This window comes from Amblyraja radiata, chromosome 1 (assembly GCF_010909765.2).
Source record: "Amblyraja radiata isolate CabotCenter1 chromosome 1, sAmbRad1.1.pri, whole genome shotgun sequence".
NCBI classification, from domain to species: Eukaryota; Metazoa; Chordata; class Chondrichthyes; order Rajiformes; family Rajidae; genus Amblyraja; species Amblyraja radiata.
Window position 1 is genome coordinate 104,724,728 of NC_045956.1, and position 21,828 is coordinate 104,746,555.

Below are 21,828 nucleotides of genomic sequence, written 5' to 3' on the forward strand. Positions count from 1 at the left end.
TTTATCTGACTGAAGTCTGTCAATTTACTGTTGAGAATTTCCTATGATTCAGCATCGCAATACATTTAGAGGAGAGAATTCTACAGTCCTTTGAGTGAGAATATTTTCTGATTTAGTTATTCACTGGCCTGGGTCTAATTTTGCTCAGACTTTGGCCACACATCCCACATAACTAGGTCAGGCGCCAGTTCTTGGAAACCTCCTCATACCCATCGTTTGACCATCGCCCCATGGACAAACGCCAGGCCATCATCTCCCACACTGTTGCTGATCTTATCATTTCTGGCAATACCCACTCAACAGCCTCCAAACTAATCATTCCCCTGCCCTGGACTGCCCACTTCTATCTCCACCCAAAATCCACAAGCATAACTGTCCTGGCAGACCCATTGTTTCTGCCTCCTCCTGTTCCAGAACTCATCTCCAAATACGTTCATTTCATCCTATCACACTTGTCTAGTCCCTTCCGACACCTCACACACACATCAATTCTTCAAAAACTTGCAATTTCTAGGCCACCATTGCCTTATATTTACCATGGGTGTTCTGTCCCTTTTCATCTCTTTCCCCTGCCAGGGGAAAGTCTCCAGGCCCTCTCGTTCTTCCTTCAACAGAGACCCAATCAATTTCCCTCCAGTAAAGGGTTTCGGCCAGAAACGTCACCTATTTCCTTCGCTCCATAGATGCTGCTGCACCCGCTGAGTTTCTCCAGCATTTTTGTGTACCTTCCCTCCACTAACAGTCTCCTCCGCCTGGCGGAACTTGTGCTCATCCTCAGCAACCTCTCTTTTGACTCCACTCGCTTCTTTAAGTTAAAGGTTTTTGTTGGTTATATCGAACAGTCCTTGTTTCAAATATACACTGGCACCCGTCACTCAACTCCTTCTCTGCTACATTGATGATTGTATTGGGGCTGCTTCCTGCACCAGTGCAGAACTTGTTGATTTCATTCAATTTACCACTGACTTCTACCATGCCCTCAAGTTCACTTGGACTATCTGTAACATTTCTCTCCCAATAGACAATAGACAATAGATGCAGGAGTAGGCCATTCGACCCTTCGAGCCAGCACCGCCATTCAATGTGATCATGGCTGATCATCCCCAATCAGTACCCCGTTCCTGCCTTCACCCCTTATCCCCTGACTCCGCTATCTTTAAGAGCCCTATCTAGCTCTTAGGGCAGTGGACAGGTGCTATAGACCTGCATGGGAAGGTAGACGCTCCCGCCCCCATGAGTCTCGGGCAGATGGGGCTCATCAGCCTGGGAAGGCAGTCCATCTAGGAGAGGGAAAACTCTGATTTAAAGCCTCCACTGCCTTGTGGCCATATCCAGTCATGGAAAAGGCTCCAGGAGTAAACCTCAAGAAAATCCGGAGTTGGAGCCCCTAAGGCAGTTCGTCGTTGTCTACAACCTCGCTCTGGCAGCTCCCGGGATGGCACTGGTGCCAAACTGTAATGGCCCTGCTGTTCCTTTGAATCGATCAGTGACGTGGAGAGGGGGGACGTGCTGCATGGGCAACAGCCTGTCCTCCATATGACATTGCCCAGGCTTGCATCTGACCAGGATGCATCACCCATGGTCAGTCATGACCGAGAGGGGCCTACTACTACTAGCTCTCTCTTGAAAGTATCCAGAGAACCGTCCTCTGAGGCAGAGAATTCCACAGATTCACAACTCTCCGTGTGAAAAGGTGCTTCCTCATCTCCATTCTAAATGGCTTAAGTGCCTGTCCCACTTAGGCGATTTTTCAGTGGACTGCAGGTGACTGTCAAGTTCCCGGCAGTCGCCTGAAAAACCGGCAACTGTAACGGCGACTGTCAGAGTGAAACACACACATATACATCTCTTCCTTCACCAGCCCGTTATGCAGGTGGGGGACAGGGCAAGTGGCGGGAGCGCTGTCTAAAAAATTCACACAGTGCAAAGCCAAGGTGAAACAGACACACACCGTGATGAACAGGAAGGTTGGCGCTGTAAAAAGACGACTAAAGCACAGTAAGTCCTTTAAAAGAGGGGAGAAGAGGAGGGGGGGGGGGGGGAAGAAGGAGTGGAGACAACTTTTAAGGAGCCAGAAATACACGGCTGTGAAGCTCGGCAGACATTCAACATTACCGGTCGGTTATCCTTGGTTCTGAAAACTACTACTTACCTTTTTTTTCCCCCATGAGTCAATGAAATTCACCGGTCAGCACCGGCTGCAACCTACGAGAACCTCCGAGAACCTTAGACCTCGTGGAAACCCATTAGGACCTCCCGGCGACCCACCTACGGCTCGAGAATTCTCGCTACGCTCCATGGCGGCTTCATTCTAGTTGTCGCCAATTTTTTCAACATGTTGAAAAATTCACGGTAACCATACTGAGGCCGCGACCAGTTCCCAGAATGCGGGAACTCCTCACGACCATGAAGGCCACTCCCCGGCAAACACCCGTGAACCATGTGGTGACCATGTGGTGACTGCATAGTCTCCTGCAGTTGCCTATAAAGTTGCCTAAGTGGGACAGGCCAATTAGAAAGGAGATGAGGAAACACTTTCTTGATTTCTCTTTCCCCGTCACAGGAGACAGACTCGTCTGACATCTACTATAGAGCCATTGACTCCCACAATGATCTGCACTACACCTCCTCCTTGACTCACTGAGATACTCCTGCACTTTGTGTCTTTTTTTGTAAACTAGCATTTGCACTTCCTTGTTTCTACACACGACTAATTCTATGCTTCTCACCATCCTTGAAAAAAATCACAAGCACAAAAACACAACTTGTCAGCATTAGCTTTCCAAGGAGTGAGCAAATCTCACCTTTGGATTCCACTACTAACCAAGTCTCCAAGTTGAATATCACATTTACTATAACTACAACTGTTTTTATGAAAACCTGCAATATGGTGAGAACAAAGAGATGACTGTTTGCCTTTCTTTAACCTAATAAAAATCTTTTCCACGGATTGGCTGAAATTTGATTAGCTTTTATCATCTCTTGTAATAAATTGTGATTAAACCAAGAACCATACCAGCTTTTAGTAGTAAAGAAACAATTAGCATTTAATCTGGAAAATAACTCTTAAAAGGGAGCAGTCAGCAAAAATATATGATTAAACCTGTCAAGCGAAAATATGTTGACTGTAATTTTTATTTTGATACTTCAATTTACCTTTGCTTATGACAGCACAATGGTGTGATAGGCAATGCACAGTTATGAGATTATTATAGCACATTGCATTGGTGAAGAAAATTAAAAACTTTTCTTCCTGCAGTAAAGTTTGCATAACCCAGTGACGCATGCTCTCAGATTAATTTATTTTAATGTTTTAAAGGAGCTCTCAATGGTTGAATTTGTTTGTGCACTATGTACTTCTTCACTCAAAAGGTAAAATCAAGCGCTGACATTTAATTGGTAATCCTTCTGTTCTTCTTTGAATATGCATACATCAGTACAGTGTTGCAGTTTTAATTAATGGCTGTTGCAAGTTGGAGGCCATATAAGATGGTGGCGCAGCCACCTGAAGTAAACCAACGAAGGAAATAAATGAAAACTGTCATCACAAAGGTTCAGGACCATGTCCACAGTCTCCAGTCAAGCTAAGTCTAAGCACTGCTAAAAAATTTGCTAAGCTTCACTGATTTACTGGGTGGGAGAATGCAACCTTCACATGGACCACCTTTTTTGACTAATGCAATCAACCAGACGTGCACAAACAAAAGATCAAATAGAACAAGTGTTTCAGAAGGAACTGCAGATGCTGGAAAATCGAAGGTACACAAAAATGCTGGAGAAACTCACCGGGTGCAGCAGCATCTATGGAGCGAAGGAAATAGGCAAAGTTTCGGGCCAAAACCCTTCTTCAGACTGATGGGGGGTGGCGGGGAGAAGAAAGGAAAAAGGAGGAGGAGCCCGAGGGCTGAGGGATGGGAGGAGACAGCCCGAGGGCTGAGGAAGTGGGGGAGACAGCGAGGGCTAACAAAATTGGGAGAATTCAATGTTCATGCCCGCAGGATGCAGACTCCCCAAGCGGAAAATGAGGTACTGTTCCTCCAATTTCCGGTGTTGCTCGCTCTGGCCATGGAGGAGACCCAGGACAGAGAGGTCGGATGGGGAATGGGAGGGGGAGTTGAAGTGCTGAGCCACCGGGAGGTCAGGTTGGTTATTGCGGACCGAGCGGAGGTGTTCGGCGAAGCGATCGCCCAGCCTCCGCTTGGTCTCACCGATGTAGATCAGCTGACATCTAGAGCAGCGGATGCAATAGATGAGATTGGAAGAGGTGCAGGTGAACCTCTGTCGCACCTGGAACGACTGCTTGGGTCCTTGAATGGAGTTGAGGGGGGAGGTAAAGTGTTGCATCTCTTGCGGTTGCAACGGAAAGTGTCCGGGGAGGGGGTGGTACGGGAGGGAAGGGAAGAATTGATAAGGGAGTTACGGAGGGAGCGGTCTTTGCGGAAGGCAGACATGGGGGGAGACATGGGGGGAGATGGGAAGATGTGGCGAGTGGTGGGGTCACATTGGAGGTGGTGAAACTGACGGAGGATTACTTGTTGTATGTGACGGCTGGTGGGGTGAAAGGTGAGAACTAGGTGGACTCTGCCCTTGTTGTGAGTGGGGGGGATGGGGAGAGAGAGCAGTGTTGTGGGGTATGGAAGAGACCCTGGTGTGAGCCTCATCTATGGTGGAGGAGGGGAACCCCCGTTCCCTGAAGAATGAGGACATTTCAGATGCCTTGGTGTGGAACGCCTCATCCTGGGAGCAGATGCGGCGTAAGGGACAAATAGAACAAGTTGACACAACTTTAGGCTGTGCACGCCTTACGCAAGAAGAAGATGTAGACTGATTTACCTCCTGAGCAAAAGTTGAACATCAAAAGCAACCTTTCCAAATGATGGATGTTTGATTAATGACCAATTTGTGCCATGTTTATCATAATCATATCATAATCTTGGCTTACATAAAGGACAAAGATGGCCTAACTTTAGTTTAGATTTTTAGTTTAGAGAAACAGCGTGGAAACAGGCCGTTCGGCCCACCGGGTCCATACCGACTAGCGATCCCTGTACACATGGACTGTCCTACACACTAGGGATAATTTACAATTTACAAAGACCAATTAACCTACAAACCTGTACGTCTTTGGAATGTGCGAGGAAACCAGAGCACCCGTGAAAAACACGATCATGGGAAGAAGTAAATTGTACAGACAGCACCCGTAGTCAGGATCATAGAAACACAGAAAATAGGTCAGCCCTCCGAGCCAGCACCGCCATTCAATATGATCATGGCTGATCATCTAAAATCAGTACCCCGTTCCTGCTTTTTCGCCATACCCCTTGATTCCTTTAGCCCAAAGAGCTAAATCTAACTCTCTCTTGAAAGTATCCAGTGAATTGCCCTCCACTGCCTTCTGTGGCAGAGAATTCGACAGATTTACAACTCTCTGGAAGAAAACATTTTCCTTCATCTCAGTCCTAAATGACCTATTCTTTATTCTTAAACTGTGACCCCTGGTTCTGGACTCACCCAACATGGGGGGGGGGGAAATTCCTGAATCTAGACTGTCCAATTCCTTATGAATTTTAAATGTTTCTATAAGATACCCTCTCATCCTTCTAAATTCCAGTGAATACAAGCCCAGTCAACCCATTATTTCATATGTCAGTCCTGCCATTCCCGGAACTAACCTACGCTGCACTCCCTCAACAGCAAGATCAAACTTGGGTCTCTGGTGCTGTAAAGCAGCGACTCTACCTCTGCACCACTGAGCTGCAGTATGTAGTTCAGATACAGCACTATAATATTGATGAGATGGTCTAGTTAAGTTTAGAGATGCAGCTTGGAAACAGGCCCTTTGGCCTACAAGTCCGCACCAACCAGCGATCATCTGTATTCAAATTATATCCTCCACACTGGTGACAATTTATAAACATAATTTAACTGACAAACTTGCACATCTTTGGAATGTGTGAAGAGACTTGAGAATCCAGAGAAAACCAATATGGTCACAGGGAGAATGTACAATCTCCATAGAGTCAGCACCCGTAGTCAGGATGGAACCCGGGTCTCTGGTGTTGTAAGGCAGTAACTCTACTGCTGCAACACTCTGCCACCCTGTTGTTATAACAGGATTGCTGTACTCTGGTGTTAATATAGTTGATTATGACATACATATTGTCCAGGACACAGGGGAGAAGGTCCCTGGTGATCTAAGAAAGTTTTCTAAAGCAAGCAGTGAAATACCACACTGAAAATATGTCATTGCTTCTGACTCAGTGGCATGTACACTATAAATAGTACTTAAACAAAGATTTAAAATTAGAAGGGCGAGGAGTCCACAAATCCTAACCATACATGCAGTAGGGAATTGATGATGGAAAGTTTGAACATATATAAGGAAGATTAATAGTTTGTAACGTGTTTAACACTAGAGATTGCATACTGGGGAAACACGGTAGGAAAATGGCCAACATAGGGAACCTAAGGATGTTAGTGAGGCAATTAATACATTTCTCATGCTGATTAGGTTGTATGGCACAGCTAGTTCGGTTAAAATAAATATTTGGGGTTGTAAACAACTGGGGTAGTAAAACTAATAAGGGAGTACTGACATTTATGGTATCTATTCGTTATACAAATGGGAAGAGAAATATACAAATACTAAGTAACAATTCCTGAATCTAGACTGTCCAATCCCTTATGAATTACAATCCCTTATGATCCCTAAGGATCATAATGTTAATAGCTCTGGGGGAAGACAAAGATGAAAGGTCACAGAGACATTGATCAATGATGAATCCACAAGAAACATTTGTGTGGTGAGAATATAAAAGTGCTGTAGGTACTGTGAATCTATGAGACAGTTTGGGTTCACTATTTCACAGTGCGCACCGTTAAAGGGCTTGTCCCACACGCGATTTTAATCTTTGACATGTAGACAATCCAGCGGCGACCAGTAAAAGGTATGACTCTTTGGGTGACTACTCACGACCATACAGTCGTCACCCCGTGACATGTGTCATAATATTCAGGGAAATGTACTTGACTCATCGGTCCCTCTGTTCAACAACGCGCTCAAGGGAGTATTTTTCTAAATTAACATCAATGTCAAACACAACATGCAATTTCATCCTTGCTTCTGTTATAATTATTGAAAATGTTCTGGTGACTAATTCCAAGGGTTTCTAGTGATTTTCTTAAGAATCAACTGATTTTTTTGAACCATTAAAATAAACTAGAAGCACCATTTAGCGAATGTTGGAAATCTTCCATGCTGGGATCATAAGGGTAAAGGATCCATGTTAAATGAGTTAATTACAATCTATATAGAATGACAGCTTTTGCTGCATACCTACTGAAGATGAAAGCAATTTCTGCCCAACTCTATCCCATCCTCGTCTCCAATTTTGTTATATTCCGGACAGCAGAATGAATAACAACTTACACGCAGGCTGGCTGGATCACAAGAGAGATTTATTACCCAACATTCCCTACTTATATACAACACCGACTCATTAGCATATACATAAAAATGCATGAATACATTACACTGCACATTGTGTTTTGCTAATTGAAAACTTTACCTGCTGTCAAAATATGCATACTTGTGGCAGGTTTAACCCAGGAGTTTTGTTTTTAATTTTAAGCAATTCTATTAAGTTCTTACAGGATAAGAGTGGTTACATTCCTGGTATTGATTTATTTTAATCACTTGTCAGGCGTGTGTTGCTGACATGGCCAGCGTTTAATGATCACCCTTCATTATCTTTAAGTGGCTATGGTGAACTGCTTTATAATGCTGTAGCACTTGTGTTCCATCTGTGCTGTTGGTTTGTTTTTTGATTGAAGCTTACACCTTGGAAACAGTTCCTTTGGCCAACTGAGTCCATACCAACCATTGACCACACGTTCACACTGGTTCTACCTTATCCCACTTTCACTCCCACTCCCCACACTCTAGAGGCAATTTAAAGAGGCCAATAAACCTCCAAAGCTGCACGTCTGTCCTATGTGGGAGGAAACCGGAGCACCTGGGTGAAACACATTTTGTCAAAGGGAGAACACGCAAACTCCACACAGACAGACAGACATTGAATCAAGGTCTCTGGTGCTGCGAGGCAGCAGCTCGGCCATTTGCACCACTGTGGATTAAGCACTTTGTCATAGAATCATAGCCATAAAGAATGGGAACAGGCCTTTTTGCCCAACTTGCCCACGCTGACCAAGATATCCCATCTACACTACACCCACGTGCATGCATTTGGCAATATCCTTCTAAACTTTCAGGATTTTGACCCAGCAATGATGGAATAGTGAAATATTTCCAACTGTGAATGCTGTGTGGTGCAGGAAAAGTGCACATTTCTTCAGTTTTGCTCATTTTGTCAATTGATCAGAAGACCAGTAGACTTGATGGACCAAATGGCCTAATTCTACTCCTATTCCTTATAACCTATGACATTATTCATCACCCCATCGTCAATCCCAGTCTAGGTCAGAGATCCTGTTACTTCATAGGATGTCACTCAGTCTGAGTTGATTGGCCAAAAGCTCTCCAGATGCACTGAAAACATTTGGTGAAGTCTTTATCACTATTATCTTGGTTCCTTGGGGATGCAAAGGCTGTAAGATTCCTTGTTCTTAGTGGCTGCCTTTTATTTTATCATTGTATAAATAATGGCCTGTTCCTGTGCTATAGTGTTCAATGTATTAAGATGTTACGCCTCAGACAGCTACATAGAAACATAGAAAATAGGTGCAGGAGTAGGCCATTCGGCCCTTTGAGCCTGCACCGCCATTCAATATGATCGTGGCTGATCATCCAACTCAGTATCCTGTACCTGCCTTTTCTCCACACCCCCTGACCCCTTTAGCTACAAGGTCCTCATCTAACTCCCGCTTAAATATACCCAATGAACTGGCCTCAACTACCTTCTGTGGCAGAGAATTCCACAGATTCTACAATACGTCATTTCCTTGAAACTTATGTACTAGTTCTTTTTCATTATGCCTGTTATTGTTTTGGTTTTCTAACCCTTGAGTCTCGGTGAATATTATGCCTTTATGCCTTAAGGTCCTGTCTCACTTTCCCGAGTTACTCACGAACTCTCCCGAGTTTTCCCCTTAATTCGAACTCGGGGAATGTTGGGGAATGTCCATAGCGAGTCCGTAGGAGGCCGTAGGAGTCCGTAGATATTTTATAGCGGCTCGTAATGCCAGCTGTAGGTACTCGGGGCATCAATTAAGTCGGGACGTTTTTTCAACATGTTGAAAAATGTTCATGAGTAATAAAAATAGCCCCGAGTGCCTACGAATGGCTATTACCGTAATTATCCAAGTTCGAATCAAGGGGAAAACTCGGGAGAGTTCGTGAGTAACTTGGGAAAGTGGGACAGGGCCTTTACAAGTGCCAAAGACCCAAGTTTGATCCTAACTATTGGTGTTCAAAGTTTATATGTTCTCCCTGTGATAGCGTGGGTTTTCTCTGAGCCCTTCGGTTTCCTCCCATACTCCAAAGATTTACAGGCATTGGTAAAATTATTCCCTAGTATATAGGACAATGTTAGTGTACGGGTGATCGCTGGTCGGTACGGACTCGATGGGCCAAAGGGCCTGTTTACATGCTGTATCTCTAAAGTCTAAAAGTTATCAATGTTTTCCAATGTTTTTTGAATCTTGTTATTAAAAGCTTTTTGATGCATTCCTTTGGACACCGTGGTTATAGAACTGTGACCAATTAATCAGAGGAGGCCCATGGGACAATTTCAATCAATATCGCCTGGCTTGTTTCTTGAGATGTGTGCTTTTTTCATCTAGATTAATTTCTAGCTACAATTGCTCATCTTTCAAAGTAAAATTATGAAATAAGGAGTAAAATCTTACTTTAAAAGGTGCTTGGTTAAATATTTTTCTGTTGCGTAAAAATAGTCCCATGCTGATCATGTGAAAGAAATGACATTTAATGTCTGGGAAATGTAGGTGTGGTTGGAATCAAAAATCCACATCTATTGAGTCATTGAATTAAATTTAAGATATTTCTAAGACCTCTACGCAGATCAAATACCAAACATCAGGAACTGATATTAATATCAGGTTTAAACATTTGAGATAATTATTAAAATAATGCAAATCAAAAATAAAAGTTGTGTTTCAAATCTTCATTCGCATAAAAACATAATAAACTGTGGAGTTTATTAGCTTATTACCTTTTCTAACTTACATGATATTTAGCTCAGCATTGTAATAACTCAGAGTTACACATTTAATGTGTGAATGGAGCTTGGCTGATTGAAGTGAACTACTTTAATTATTCTGTAACAATGTGAGGCAGAGATAAGTCATAACTTGTTTTCTTTCAGTGAATTGACACAATAGAACTGGATCTCACCCAGTTGCGGTCCAATAAAGACACATTGTGTCTCATGACAAATACTGCTAAATTCTGCCAAAAGAAAACATAATATGGGGAAAAAGCTACGAAATAAGATCAGAAAAAAATGCCCCTTGAAGTGAGACAGGCTCGGTTTCCAATATGATTAGATCTAATAGCACACAGCTGCTGAAGCTACTGTGCAGGTTTCAACCCCGAGAAGGCAAGAAAGAGCTGCAGAGTTGATGATGGGAGCTGTTAGACAAACTGGGGTTGTTCTCTTTGGAATTGCAGAGGTTGAGGGGAAACCTGAAATACATTTATAAATCCATGAGACGCATAGATATGATAGACAGTCAGAACCTTTTTCTCAGGGTGGAAATGCCAAGGACTAGAGGGCATAGCTTTAAGATGAGAGGGGCAAAGTTTAAAAGAGATGTGCGAGCATTTCTTTGACACAAAGGGTGGCAGGTGCCTGGAATACACTGCTAGTGTTTAAGAGACACACTACAGAAGCAGGTCCTTCGGTCCACTGAGTCAGCGCCAACCAGAGATCTCTGTACACTAGCACGATCCTGCACGCAGGCGACCATTTACAATTTGCAGAAGTCAATTAACTTACCTGTATGTCTTTGGAGTGTGAGAGGAAACTGGAGCACCCAGGGAAAACCCACGCAGTCATGAGCAGAACATACAAAATCCGTGCCGACAGCACCCATAGTCAGGATCGAACCCAGGTCTCTGGCGCAGTAAGGTAGCAAATCAACTGCTGTGCTGCCATGCCGTCCAAGTGGAGGGATTTTTGGTGGCGACAGTGGTGTTTGAGGATTTTATTTAGGCACAAGGATATGGTGGGAATGGAGGGATATGGATCACACACAGGTGGAGGAGATTAGTTAATTTGACACTGTGGGCCTGTTCCTGTGCTGTACTGTTCTATATTCTATGCTCCTAGTTGATGAAGTCTGTCCATGAGGGAGATCCTTTCTGTCCAAGGAGCCTGATGATTCAGGAGGGGTCTTGTAGCACTTGTTTGGTAGGAAATGGCTGCCATGATCTGCTCCAGGAGTGAGAAGCCCAATGCAGTGGAAAAAGGCAGAAGTAAATCATAAGATCACTAATTGGCAGAGAAAGTTACCAAGGAACAGCTTCTTCCCCACTGTCATCAGACTACTGAACAGTCCTCTCATAAACTAAAGCTATAGTCCCGATCTCCCAACCTACCTCATTGCAGCCCTTGCACTTTTTTTTTATTATGTGCACTTTTTTTGGTAGCTGTCACATTATATTCTGCACTCATGTATTTTCTCTTTGCACCACCTGCTGTGCTTGAGTAAGGTTTGATTGTACTTGTGTATAATACGATTTGACTGGATGGCATGCAAACAATTTTTTTCACTGTGTTTCAGTATAGCTGACAATAATAAACCAATATCACAGCACTGAAAAGACCGCACACACACACACACACGCACACACACACGCACGTTGCACACACACACACACACGCACACACACACGCACGTCGCACACACACGCACACACGCACACACACACGCACGCATACACGCACACACACACACACCACACACACACACATATACACAAACCCACACACACACGCGCGCACGTACACACCACACACACACACGCACGCACGCACGCACGCACGCACGCACGCACGCACGCACGCACACACACACACACACACACACACACACACACACACACACACACACACACACACACACACACACACACACACTCACACACTCACACACACACGTGTGACCAGTGGTGTTCCACTGTGACCTGTGCTACAACCTTTTGTTCTTTTTGAAATTTATAAATGACTTGGACAACGTTTTGATGGGCTGATTAGTAAGTTTGCTTATAACACAACAATTGGTGCAGTTGTGGGCTGTCAAAGGATAGAACAGGATATATATCAGTTACAGATATGGGCTGAGAAATGGCAGAGGGAGTTTAATCCAGGCAAGTTTGAGATGTTACATTTGGGAACTCAAATGTAAGGAGAAAATATACAATTAATGGTAGGACCTTTAACAGCATTGATGTACAGAGTGATCATTGATCTCTGAAAGTAGTCTTCTTCTTGCGTATGGCGTGCACAGCCTAAAGTTGTAGGACAACTTGTTCTATTTTATCTTATTTGATTGCGCACGCCAGGTTGATTGCATTCGTCGAAACCTGCCACCCCTCTGAAAGTAGTAACACAAGCAGATAGAGTGATAAGGAAAGCATTTACCTTTCATTGGCCAGGCGTTGAGTATAAGAGTCAGGAAGTCATGTTGAAATTTTATAAAACGTTGGTTAGCCTGCATTTGGAATATTGTGTACAGTACCGGTGACCCCATTACAGCAAGGATGTGAAGGCTTTGGAGAGGGTGCAGAAGAGGTTTGTCACAATGCTGCTTGGTTTAGAGGATATCACCCATAAGGTAAAGTTGGACAGGCTTGGATTGTTTTCTCTGGAGTGAGAGACGGTTAAGAGAAAATCTGTTAGTTTATAAGATTATGAGAAGCACAGATGGGATAGGCAGTCCTAACCTTTTCCCCAGGCTGTAAATGTCAAATACAGGTGGGTATAGATTTAAGGTGAGTGGGGGAAAGTTAAAATGCGATGTGCAGGGTGATTGGTGCCTGGAATGTGCTGCCAGGGATGGTGATGGAAGTAGTTATGATAGTGGGTTTTAAATAAGCACATAGATATGCAGGACATGGAGGGATATGGAGTACATTAGGGGGGCACATTGCACAGTGGTAGAGTTGCTGCCATAGAGCACTAGAGACCCGGGTTCGATTCTTAACTACGGGGTGCTGTCTATTACGGAGTTTGTACGTTCTCCCCGTGACCTGAGTAGGTTATCTCCGGGGGTTCGGATTTCCTCCCACACTCCAAAGAGGTATAGGTTTGTAGCTTAATTGACATTGGTAAAATTGTAAATTGTCCCTCGTGTGTAGAATAATACTAGTGTAGGGGGTGCTGACTGGTGGGTGCAGACTCGGTGGTCTGGATGCATGTTTCCCCGCTGTACCTCTAACCTAAAGTAAACATGTGGGTAGAAGGAATTTGTTTAATTTGTCATCATGTTTGGCACATCATGGGTTGTAGATGTTCTAGGCACTGGCTGTTCCATGCACTGTTCTATGTTTTGAGTTGGGAGTTCCTCCATTCTGTAAAGACTCAGAATATTAGACTGTGCCAATTTTCAGCATCTCTGTGGTCTGCCATCTATTGGTATTGCGGGCGTTCTCTGCGACATCTCATGTAGAAAGGCTGCTGATACCGTGCAGTTCCTGTCAACTGGCTTGAGGTCAGCCTTGATTACCATTAGCTGGTGATGAATGTTTTTTCAAATAAAATGGTTCACTTCACGGCAGTGGAGCACATGATTGTGGATTAATGTGAGGCAGGGTGCAGCTGCCATGTAATCCAGGCAAAGAATGAGTATGACCTTCAACATGACATTGATTCCCATCCAGGGAGTTGTCTTCTTGCCTGGTCTGCTCCTACAATATTTATCACGGCAATCTCCAGGGGAGAATTCCCACAGAGGACTGGGGAAAGCGAGCGTTCGCCATGATGAGATGAAACATGTTCTCTCTTACCTGTTCTCCAGCAGCTCTCCTTTGAGCACAGGGTTGAATCTGACAGAAACAGGTGAAAGTGAGCCTAAAAGAAAAATGATTTCTGGAGCTGAAAGCATTGATCACATCCGATTGTAGTGCTTCTACCGCTGACATTTAATCAGTTTTGTTTTGCCATTCCATGCCTTGAAATGGTCTTTTATACAATTCGCACTTGGAGATTTTCAAAGGTTTTATTTAGTAGCAGTCCATGGACCTAGATACAATGAAATGCGATAGGGTCATAGAGTCATATAGTGTGAAAACAGGCCCTTCAGCCCAACTTACCCACACTGAGCAACATACCCCATCTGCACTAGTCCCACCAGCTGCACTAGTCCCATCTGCACTAGTCCCACCAGCCTGCGTTTGGCTCATATGCCTCTAAACATATCTCATCCACACACCTGTCTAAATGTGTATTCAGTGCGGTGATAGTACCTGCCTTAACTACCTCCTCCAGCAATTACCGCCATCCTTTGTGTACATAATGAATGACTGAACTTCATTTGCTTGAAATGTTTGCCACTCAGTGCATCTCCCTATCCAACATGTAGCAGACTTCCTAATATATTACACTCTGTGACATTGACTCTAATGATAGGTGGCCAGATCCTTCAATGTTAGATACTGGCGTAAGATGTCAAGCTTTTGACCATTGCTACCACCTGCAGAGTGAAGATGCTCCAAGGAACGAGTATTTTACACAAATTTCAACATTTCTTCATCAAAGTGCTACTCATTAGGAAAACTGATAAGATCGAAACAAATCATTTCAATAATTGGATCAGGGATTCATTCATTCGTGTGCTACTAATCAATATTGCTAAATTGGGACACAATACATGAGGGAATACTGTGTGCCTGATTATTGGTGGAATGAGCTTGTGTTAATTATCAGTGTGTGGAAAGGTTTGTGCATTTCAATCTATATTTTTGTAGGCTCCTTTAATAAAGTGACTATCACATAATTCCTTGCATCCTTTGAGGCCAATGCCTGCCTTCCATGCTGGTACCAAGGCTGCAGATGCTGAACTGAAACTTCCTGATGGTACCCTCTTCTCTTCACCTTCTGTCTCTTTTAAATATATATATATATATTGTTTTACTATTTTAAAGGCACAACGTGTTAATATTGGAAGTGAAAACTCTTTTAGTACTGAGTATGTATAGATACAGTTTGTTTCATAGGTGTGAACTGCTTGTCTCTTTCAATGCAGTAAATGAGAACGTACTTAAGGAAAAGAAGATAAATATATAATGTATGTGTATGTGCAATTAGAGATTCTTGATGAGACTCTATCTGAATTCGAGTGATCTGAAACCAAAGTATGGATGGCACAGCTGGTAGTGTCACTGCCTCACAGCACCAGAGACTCGGGTCGATCTTGACCTTGGGTGCTGTCAGTGTGGAGTTTGCACAGTCTTCCTGCGATAACGTGGGTTTTCTTCCACATCCCAATGACACGTGTGTTAGTAGGTTAATTGGCCTCTGTAAAATTGCTCCTAATGTGTAGGGAGTGGATGAGAAAGTGGGAATAAGATAGAGCCAGTGTGAGTGGGTCATTGATGATTGGTGATGACTCAGACGGGCCTGTTTCCACATTGTACATCTAAACATAAACATACACCTAAAAGACCAATGGGACATCAGCTCTCTGACCTCACTTATACATGGCAGCTGAAAATCAGAGATTTGTGCAGGGAGTCTGTGGACAAAGTACCAATGTTGGAGAGGGTGGGTGTGGGGGGGTAAGGTCATCTTTTTTGCATATCTTTCATTCATTCGTTTTATATCTCTCTACATCACCATCAATAACTCTAATTTCCCTTTCCTCTGACACTGTCTGAAGAAGGGTCTTGACCCAAAATGTCACCTATTCCTTTGCTCCAGAGATGCTGCCCGACCCGCTGAGTTACTCCAACGTTTTGTGTCTATCTTTGGTCTAAATCAGCATCTGCAGTTCCTTCCTGCACAATTCTTTATGATACAAGGGAATCATATAAATATTTTTTTAATATAGGGGCTTGAAATGAATCTAATATGCAGATTATTCAGAGTTTAGAAAATGGAGGTGGCACCATTCCATCAGGAGAATGTGATAAATGTTCTTTTCCTGAAAAAGTCTGTGAAATGAACTAATCCACTAAGAACTCTCTCAAAATGGCATGATATTTATAAAAATCACTTGAATTCAGTGAGTTCAAGTAAGATAGTCAAGATCCCATGTGATGTCTAACAATGATGATCAGCCATGATCACATTGAATGGGGGTGCTGGCTCGAGGGGCCAAATGGCCTACTCCTGTAGGCCATTTGTCAATTGTCTATTGTCAATTGACAATTTGTCTATTGTCAATTGTCTATAATGAAGAAAAATGGAATTGGAAGAGATTGTTTACAAATATAAAATATTTCAAACAAATTTAACATCAACAACCTGCACATTGGTAGAATGTGTAGGATATACATTTCTTGAGTACTGGTGCAAAATAGATGTTAGTGAACTGGCAGCCTTTCCAATCTTGATTTCATTGAAATCACAGCCAGTTCAAAGCAGGTTATTTTGTGTTACTGTTCAGATGCACGTATACCTCAGTAAATCAAATATGTCAGTTTTGAAACACCGTAATGATGAAGTTGAAAGAAACCTTTAAGACTTAGAAAATAAATTGATCAAGCAGCACACATGATCAATCAGTAAAGCTAAAAGAAAAATGATTTATTTGGGTAAAACAGTAGAATGCTGATAAAATAGTGATCAAATTACACAGTGCTCTAGTTAGACCTCACCTGCACAGTGTGATGTTTTGGTCCTTTGGCGACATATACTCAAGGGTTGAAGGCACTGAAGCAAATAGCCAAAAGATTGATCCCCAGTCAACAACTTATGGGCTTAAGCTAGATAAACACAGCATAGTAAAATAATTTTGTCCACACTTTTAAGATTATTGACCCACTTGGTTGCAATATGTATGTTCATGGCATAAGTTAATCATGATTATATTGTTCCTTTTAAACAACAGGTCATGCTCCTTAAAAGACAGCTACGCACCATTCCTAACAAAAGTAAACAAATGAATGAATGAATGAATGAATGAATGAAAACGTTTATTGGCCAAGTATTCAGATACAAGGAATTTGCCTTGGTGCTCCGCCCGCAAGTGACAACAACATACAGTGACAGTTAGGAATGACACATAAAACATTAAACATTAATAATGAAACATTATTGATTTTTAAAGGATCTGAATCAATGTCTTGAACAATTATTCACAACTTTCACGTTAAACTCATCCACCATGCTGAAATTATCATGATATTAAACAATGTATGCACCAGAAATGTTTACTGAAATCATTCGTGGACCTAATGGGAAGTATTTCATGCTCAAGTCTGGATAAATAAAGAAGGGAAGAATGGCATCTGAACAGAGTACAAATAGAATATTTAGGTGAAATGGCACCTCAATTTATATTTAATTTCCCTGCAAGCCTATGCGTAAATTGATCCATCTGCAAAGACCCGAGTATGGATGGGAATAAAAGGTCACAAAGTGCTGGAGCAACTCAACGGGTCAGTCAGCATCACTGGAGGACATGGATAAGTGGCTTTTTGGGACAGGAACCTTCTTCAGAATAAAACGGCCACTGCCTCAAATGTTCTTTCTTTCAGAAAAGATTAGATTTAGTTAATTAGATTGAGTTAGATATAGCTTTTAGGGCTAAAGGAATGAAGGGATATGGGGAAAAAGCAGGAATGGGGTACTGATTTTAGATGATCAGCCATGATCATAGTGAATGGCGGTGCTGGTTTGAAGGGCCGAATGGCCTACTCCTGTACCTATTTTACTATTTTCTATGTTTCTATTAGGGAGAGACATTTGTTATGATTATTAGGACTGGAAGCGCACAATACCATTAGATATTGGTTGGACTCAAATCCTGACACTTAGATATTTTAAAATTGTTTATCGAAAACGATTCTTCTACTTAATTGACAAATGCACTTTCCTCCCTTTTAAGTGTTATTTTGGCTCGGGTTTAGTATCGTGAAACGCATACACTCATATTTCAGTGTGACATAGATGTCTTCTGCCCATCCAGTGTACACCTTACTCTATTGGTTCCTTTCATCCATTTATTTTCCTGCAATCTATTTTCTCTCACATGTCCATTGATCTACCCTTCTTCTTAAACATACCTAAACAAGAGATCATTTGCAATAGCCATTCAACCAAAGAGCGGATCAGGAAAGCAGAACACATGGAGGAAGCCCACACAGTCACAGGCATAGCACGCAGCAAAAAAAAGCTTTTCACTGTTCACATGACAATGAACTAAACTAACTAACTAACTAAACGTGAACAGTACCCATTGTCAGGATCAAACCTGGGTTGGTGTAGCTATGAGGTAATCATTGTGCTGTCCCTTCAAAGAATTGTTGTTCTCCTGTGCTATAGTCAAATTGTCTAATTAAAACTGAAAAGTGAAAATAATTATCCTAGTCTTCCTTTTATGTTCGACAATATATCCATGAGATGTGTCAACCCAACACCTATATCATGTTATGGCCTCATAGGTTGCACGCTGATCACATTGGGGTAATCAGTATTTTAGAAGGATGAGAGGAGATCTTATAGCAACATATAAAATTATAAAAGGACTGGGCAAGCTAGATGCAGGAAAAATCTTCCCAATGATGGGGGAGTCCAGAACCAGAGGCCACAGTCTTTGAATAAAGGGGTGATAGTTAATAGGGGATGCAAGTGAAGGTTTTGTTTTGATATGCAGATGGTTGGTCAAAAGCCAGAGATAAAAAGTCAGAAGGTGTGAGACAAAAGAATTCAAGAGTTGCAAATTGTGACGTTAGATGATAGAATATAGGTGGAAGGATAAGGGGAGGGGAGAAAAAAGTTGGGGCAAAGGGGTGCAAAGGGGGGAAAATAGGAGGTGGAGGAAAAAAGGGAGGGGGGTTGGTAGTTATCTGAAATTGGAGAAGTCAATGTTCATACCGTTGGGACATTAGACACTCAAGTGCAATATGTGATGCTGTTCCTCCAGTTTGCATGTTGACAGAAAGGTCAGCATGGGAATAGGAAGAGGAGTTAAAATGATTAGCCACTGTGAGATCCAGTAAGCTTTGGCGAAACGAGCACAAGTGTTGGGCAAAACGGTCGCCAATTCTACGCTTGGTCTCATTGATGTACAGGAGGCCACATGAGGAACACCAAATGCAGCAGGTGAGGCTAGAGAAGGTGCACATGAACCTCTGTCTCACCTGGAAGGACTGCTCGGGTCCCTGGATGGAGGTGAGGGAGGAGGTATAGAGAGAGGTGTTATATCGTCTGGAGTTGCAGGGGAAAGTACCTGGGATGTGAAGCAAGAAGCCGCAGATGGAACGGTCTCTATGGAATGCGAAAAGTGATGGGGATGGGAAGATGTTACTGCTGGTGGGATTACATTAGAGGTGACAAAAATGTTAGAGAATGATGTGTTGCATGCAGAGGCTGGTGGGGTGAAAAGTGAGGACCAGGGGAAATCTATCCTGGTTCCATCTGGGGAGAGGGGGGACTTTGACCATCTCTGACACCTTTCACTCCATTCTCAATCTATCTATCTCCATCATAGGAGACAGACTATCGACTAACATCTACTACAAACCCACTGACTCCTAGTTACGTGGACTACACCTCCTTCCATCCTATTTCTTGCAACTATCCTATCCTCTACTTTCCACCTCCACCGTCTCTGCTCCAAGTTGAGGCTTTCCATTCTAGAACATTCTGGGTGTCTTCTTTCTTTATTTAATGAGATTTCCCCTCTGTAGTCAAAGATGGATCCCTCACCCATGTTTCCTCTGCTCCCCTTAGTTCTGATCTCACTCCCCATACTGATACGGACCAAATGCAGGCAAAAATATACTAATTTCTCAATTTCCCCTTCTTCTTCCATCTATTGGGAAATAGCCAGCCTTTTTTCCCCAGGATAGGAGAGTCAGAACTGGAGGGTATATGTTTCCAGTGAGAGGGTAAAGATTTAAAAGATATCTGAGGGCCAATGTCCTTTACAAAAGACAATACGTACATAGAACATTGAAGTGTAGAGCACAAGAACAGGCCCAACTATCCCCAATATCCATGTTGAACATGATGCTAATTTCCATGCTGAACACAATACTAAATCTAAAATGTATTAATCACAACTATTGTGTCTGCTTCCACATTCTCTATGTAAAAAAAAAACTTGCCCTGCACATCTCTTATAAACTGCTTCAAAAGCCAATATTGAATCCAGTTGGCTAGATCACCCTAGATTACATGTGGTCCAATCCATAAGACTAACCTACCATGCATTGCCCTATCAAAGGCCTTGCTAAAGTTCATACAGGCAATGTGCCCAGTGACATCCCTTGTCAATACTCTTAAAAAAAAACTGTCACAATTGTGAGACATGCTATCCCCTACTCCCCTGATTTCCCACACACAAAGAACATATGAAATGCAACTGCTTTCCTAACTTAGTGACTGTGCTCCAAAAATTCTTCACTATCTATAAAGAATTATCTCTATAAAGAGTTATTGCCTATAAAAAAAAAATCCAGAGACAGATATAAAAGATACTATAAAAATCCAAAGTATTTTTTTACTATTTGAACATATAATATGCTTCCAATGATAAAATACGTCCTTTTTTAGCATGTAAGATAAAGATTATCGGAGTTCATTCTGAAACTAGGTATTACTGTTGAATTATTAGCAATTACTGGGACTGAATTCACAGCATTGCTGCATAATTATTTAAAACATTACGTGGACAGCATTTAAAAACATAGAAACAGGAGGAGGTCATTTGGCCCTTCGAGCTTGCACCGCCATTCATTGTGATCTTGGCTGATCATCCACAATCAGTAACCCGTGCCTGCCTTCTCCCCATATCCTTTGATTCCGCTAGCCCCTAGAGCTCTATCTAACTTTCTTTTAAATTCATCCAGTGAATCGGCCTCCACTGCCTTCTGTGGCAGAGAATTCCACAAATTCACAACTCTCTGGGTGAAAAAGTTTTATCTCATCTCAATTTTAAATGGCCTCCGGCTTTGTCCTACCCCTCCTCTCTTCCAGCTTCTCACTGGCTCTTCACTCTGCACTGGACCACTTGGACAATAAAAACACATAGATTACAGCTCGTCATTCAACACTATCATCCCCTCCAAACTGGCTACCAAACACATGGAACTGGGTCTCTGTGCATCCCTCGGCAACTGGATACTCAATTTCCTCAACAAAAGTCCACAATAAATTGACAGCAACACTTCCTCCTCGATAACCATTAGCACAGGAGCACCTCAAGGCTGCATGCTCAGCCCCTTGCTCCATTCACTCCATATCCATGATTGTGTAAATGGACATAGTTCCAACTCCATTGTCAAATTCATCGACCGTTGTTGGATGAATTACACATGACGATGAGTCAGAGTATAGGAAGGTCGACTGACTAAATAGTGCCATAAAAACAACCTTGCTCTCAATGTCAGTAATTCCAAGGATTTGACTGTTGACTGTGGAAGAGGAAAGTCGAGGATCCACAAACCTGTCTTTATCGGCAGGGTGGTGGTGGAGAGAGTCAAAAACATCAAATTCCCAAGCATGCATATTTCTGAAAATATGTCCTGGACCCAGCATATTGATGCAATCATGAAGAAAGCCTATCGGCCCCTCTACTTCCTGAGAAGATTGAGGAGATTCAGTATGTCAACAAATACTCTCTTGCAATTCAACAGCTGTACAGTAGAGAGCATATTGACTAGTTGCATCATGGCCTGGT

General features: G+C 42.6%; 1 long non-coding RNA gene across 1 annotated transcript; it reads right to left on the bottom strand.

Moving 5' to 3' along the window:
• Positions 1–743: 743 nt before the first annotated feature.
• LOC116974333 lies at positions 744–15,454 on the bottom strand. The gene is made up of 3 exons (XR_004412343.1): positions 15,445–15,454; positions 15,363–15,365; positions 744–782 (listed from the first exon to the last, which is right to left on the bottom strand). It is a non-coding gene; the product is annotated as an uncharacterized LOC116974333 (long non-coding RNA).
• Between the last annotated feature and the right edge of the window lie 6,374 nt (positions 15,455–21,828).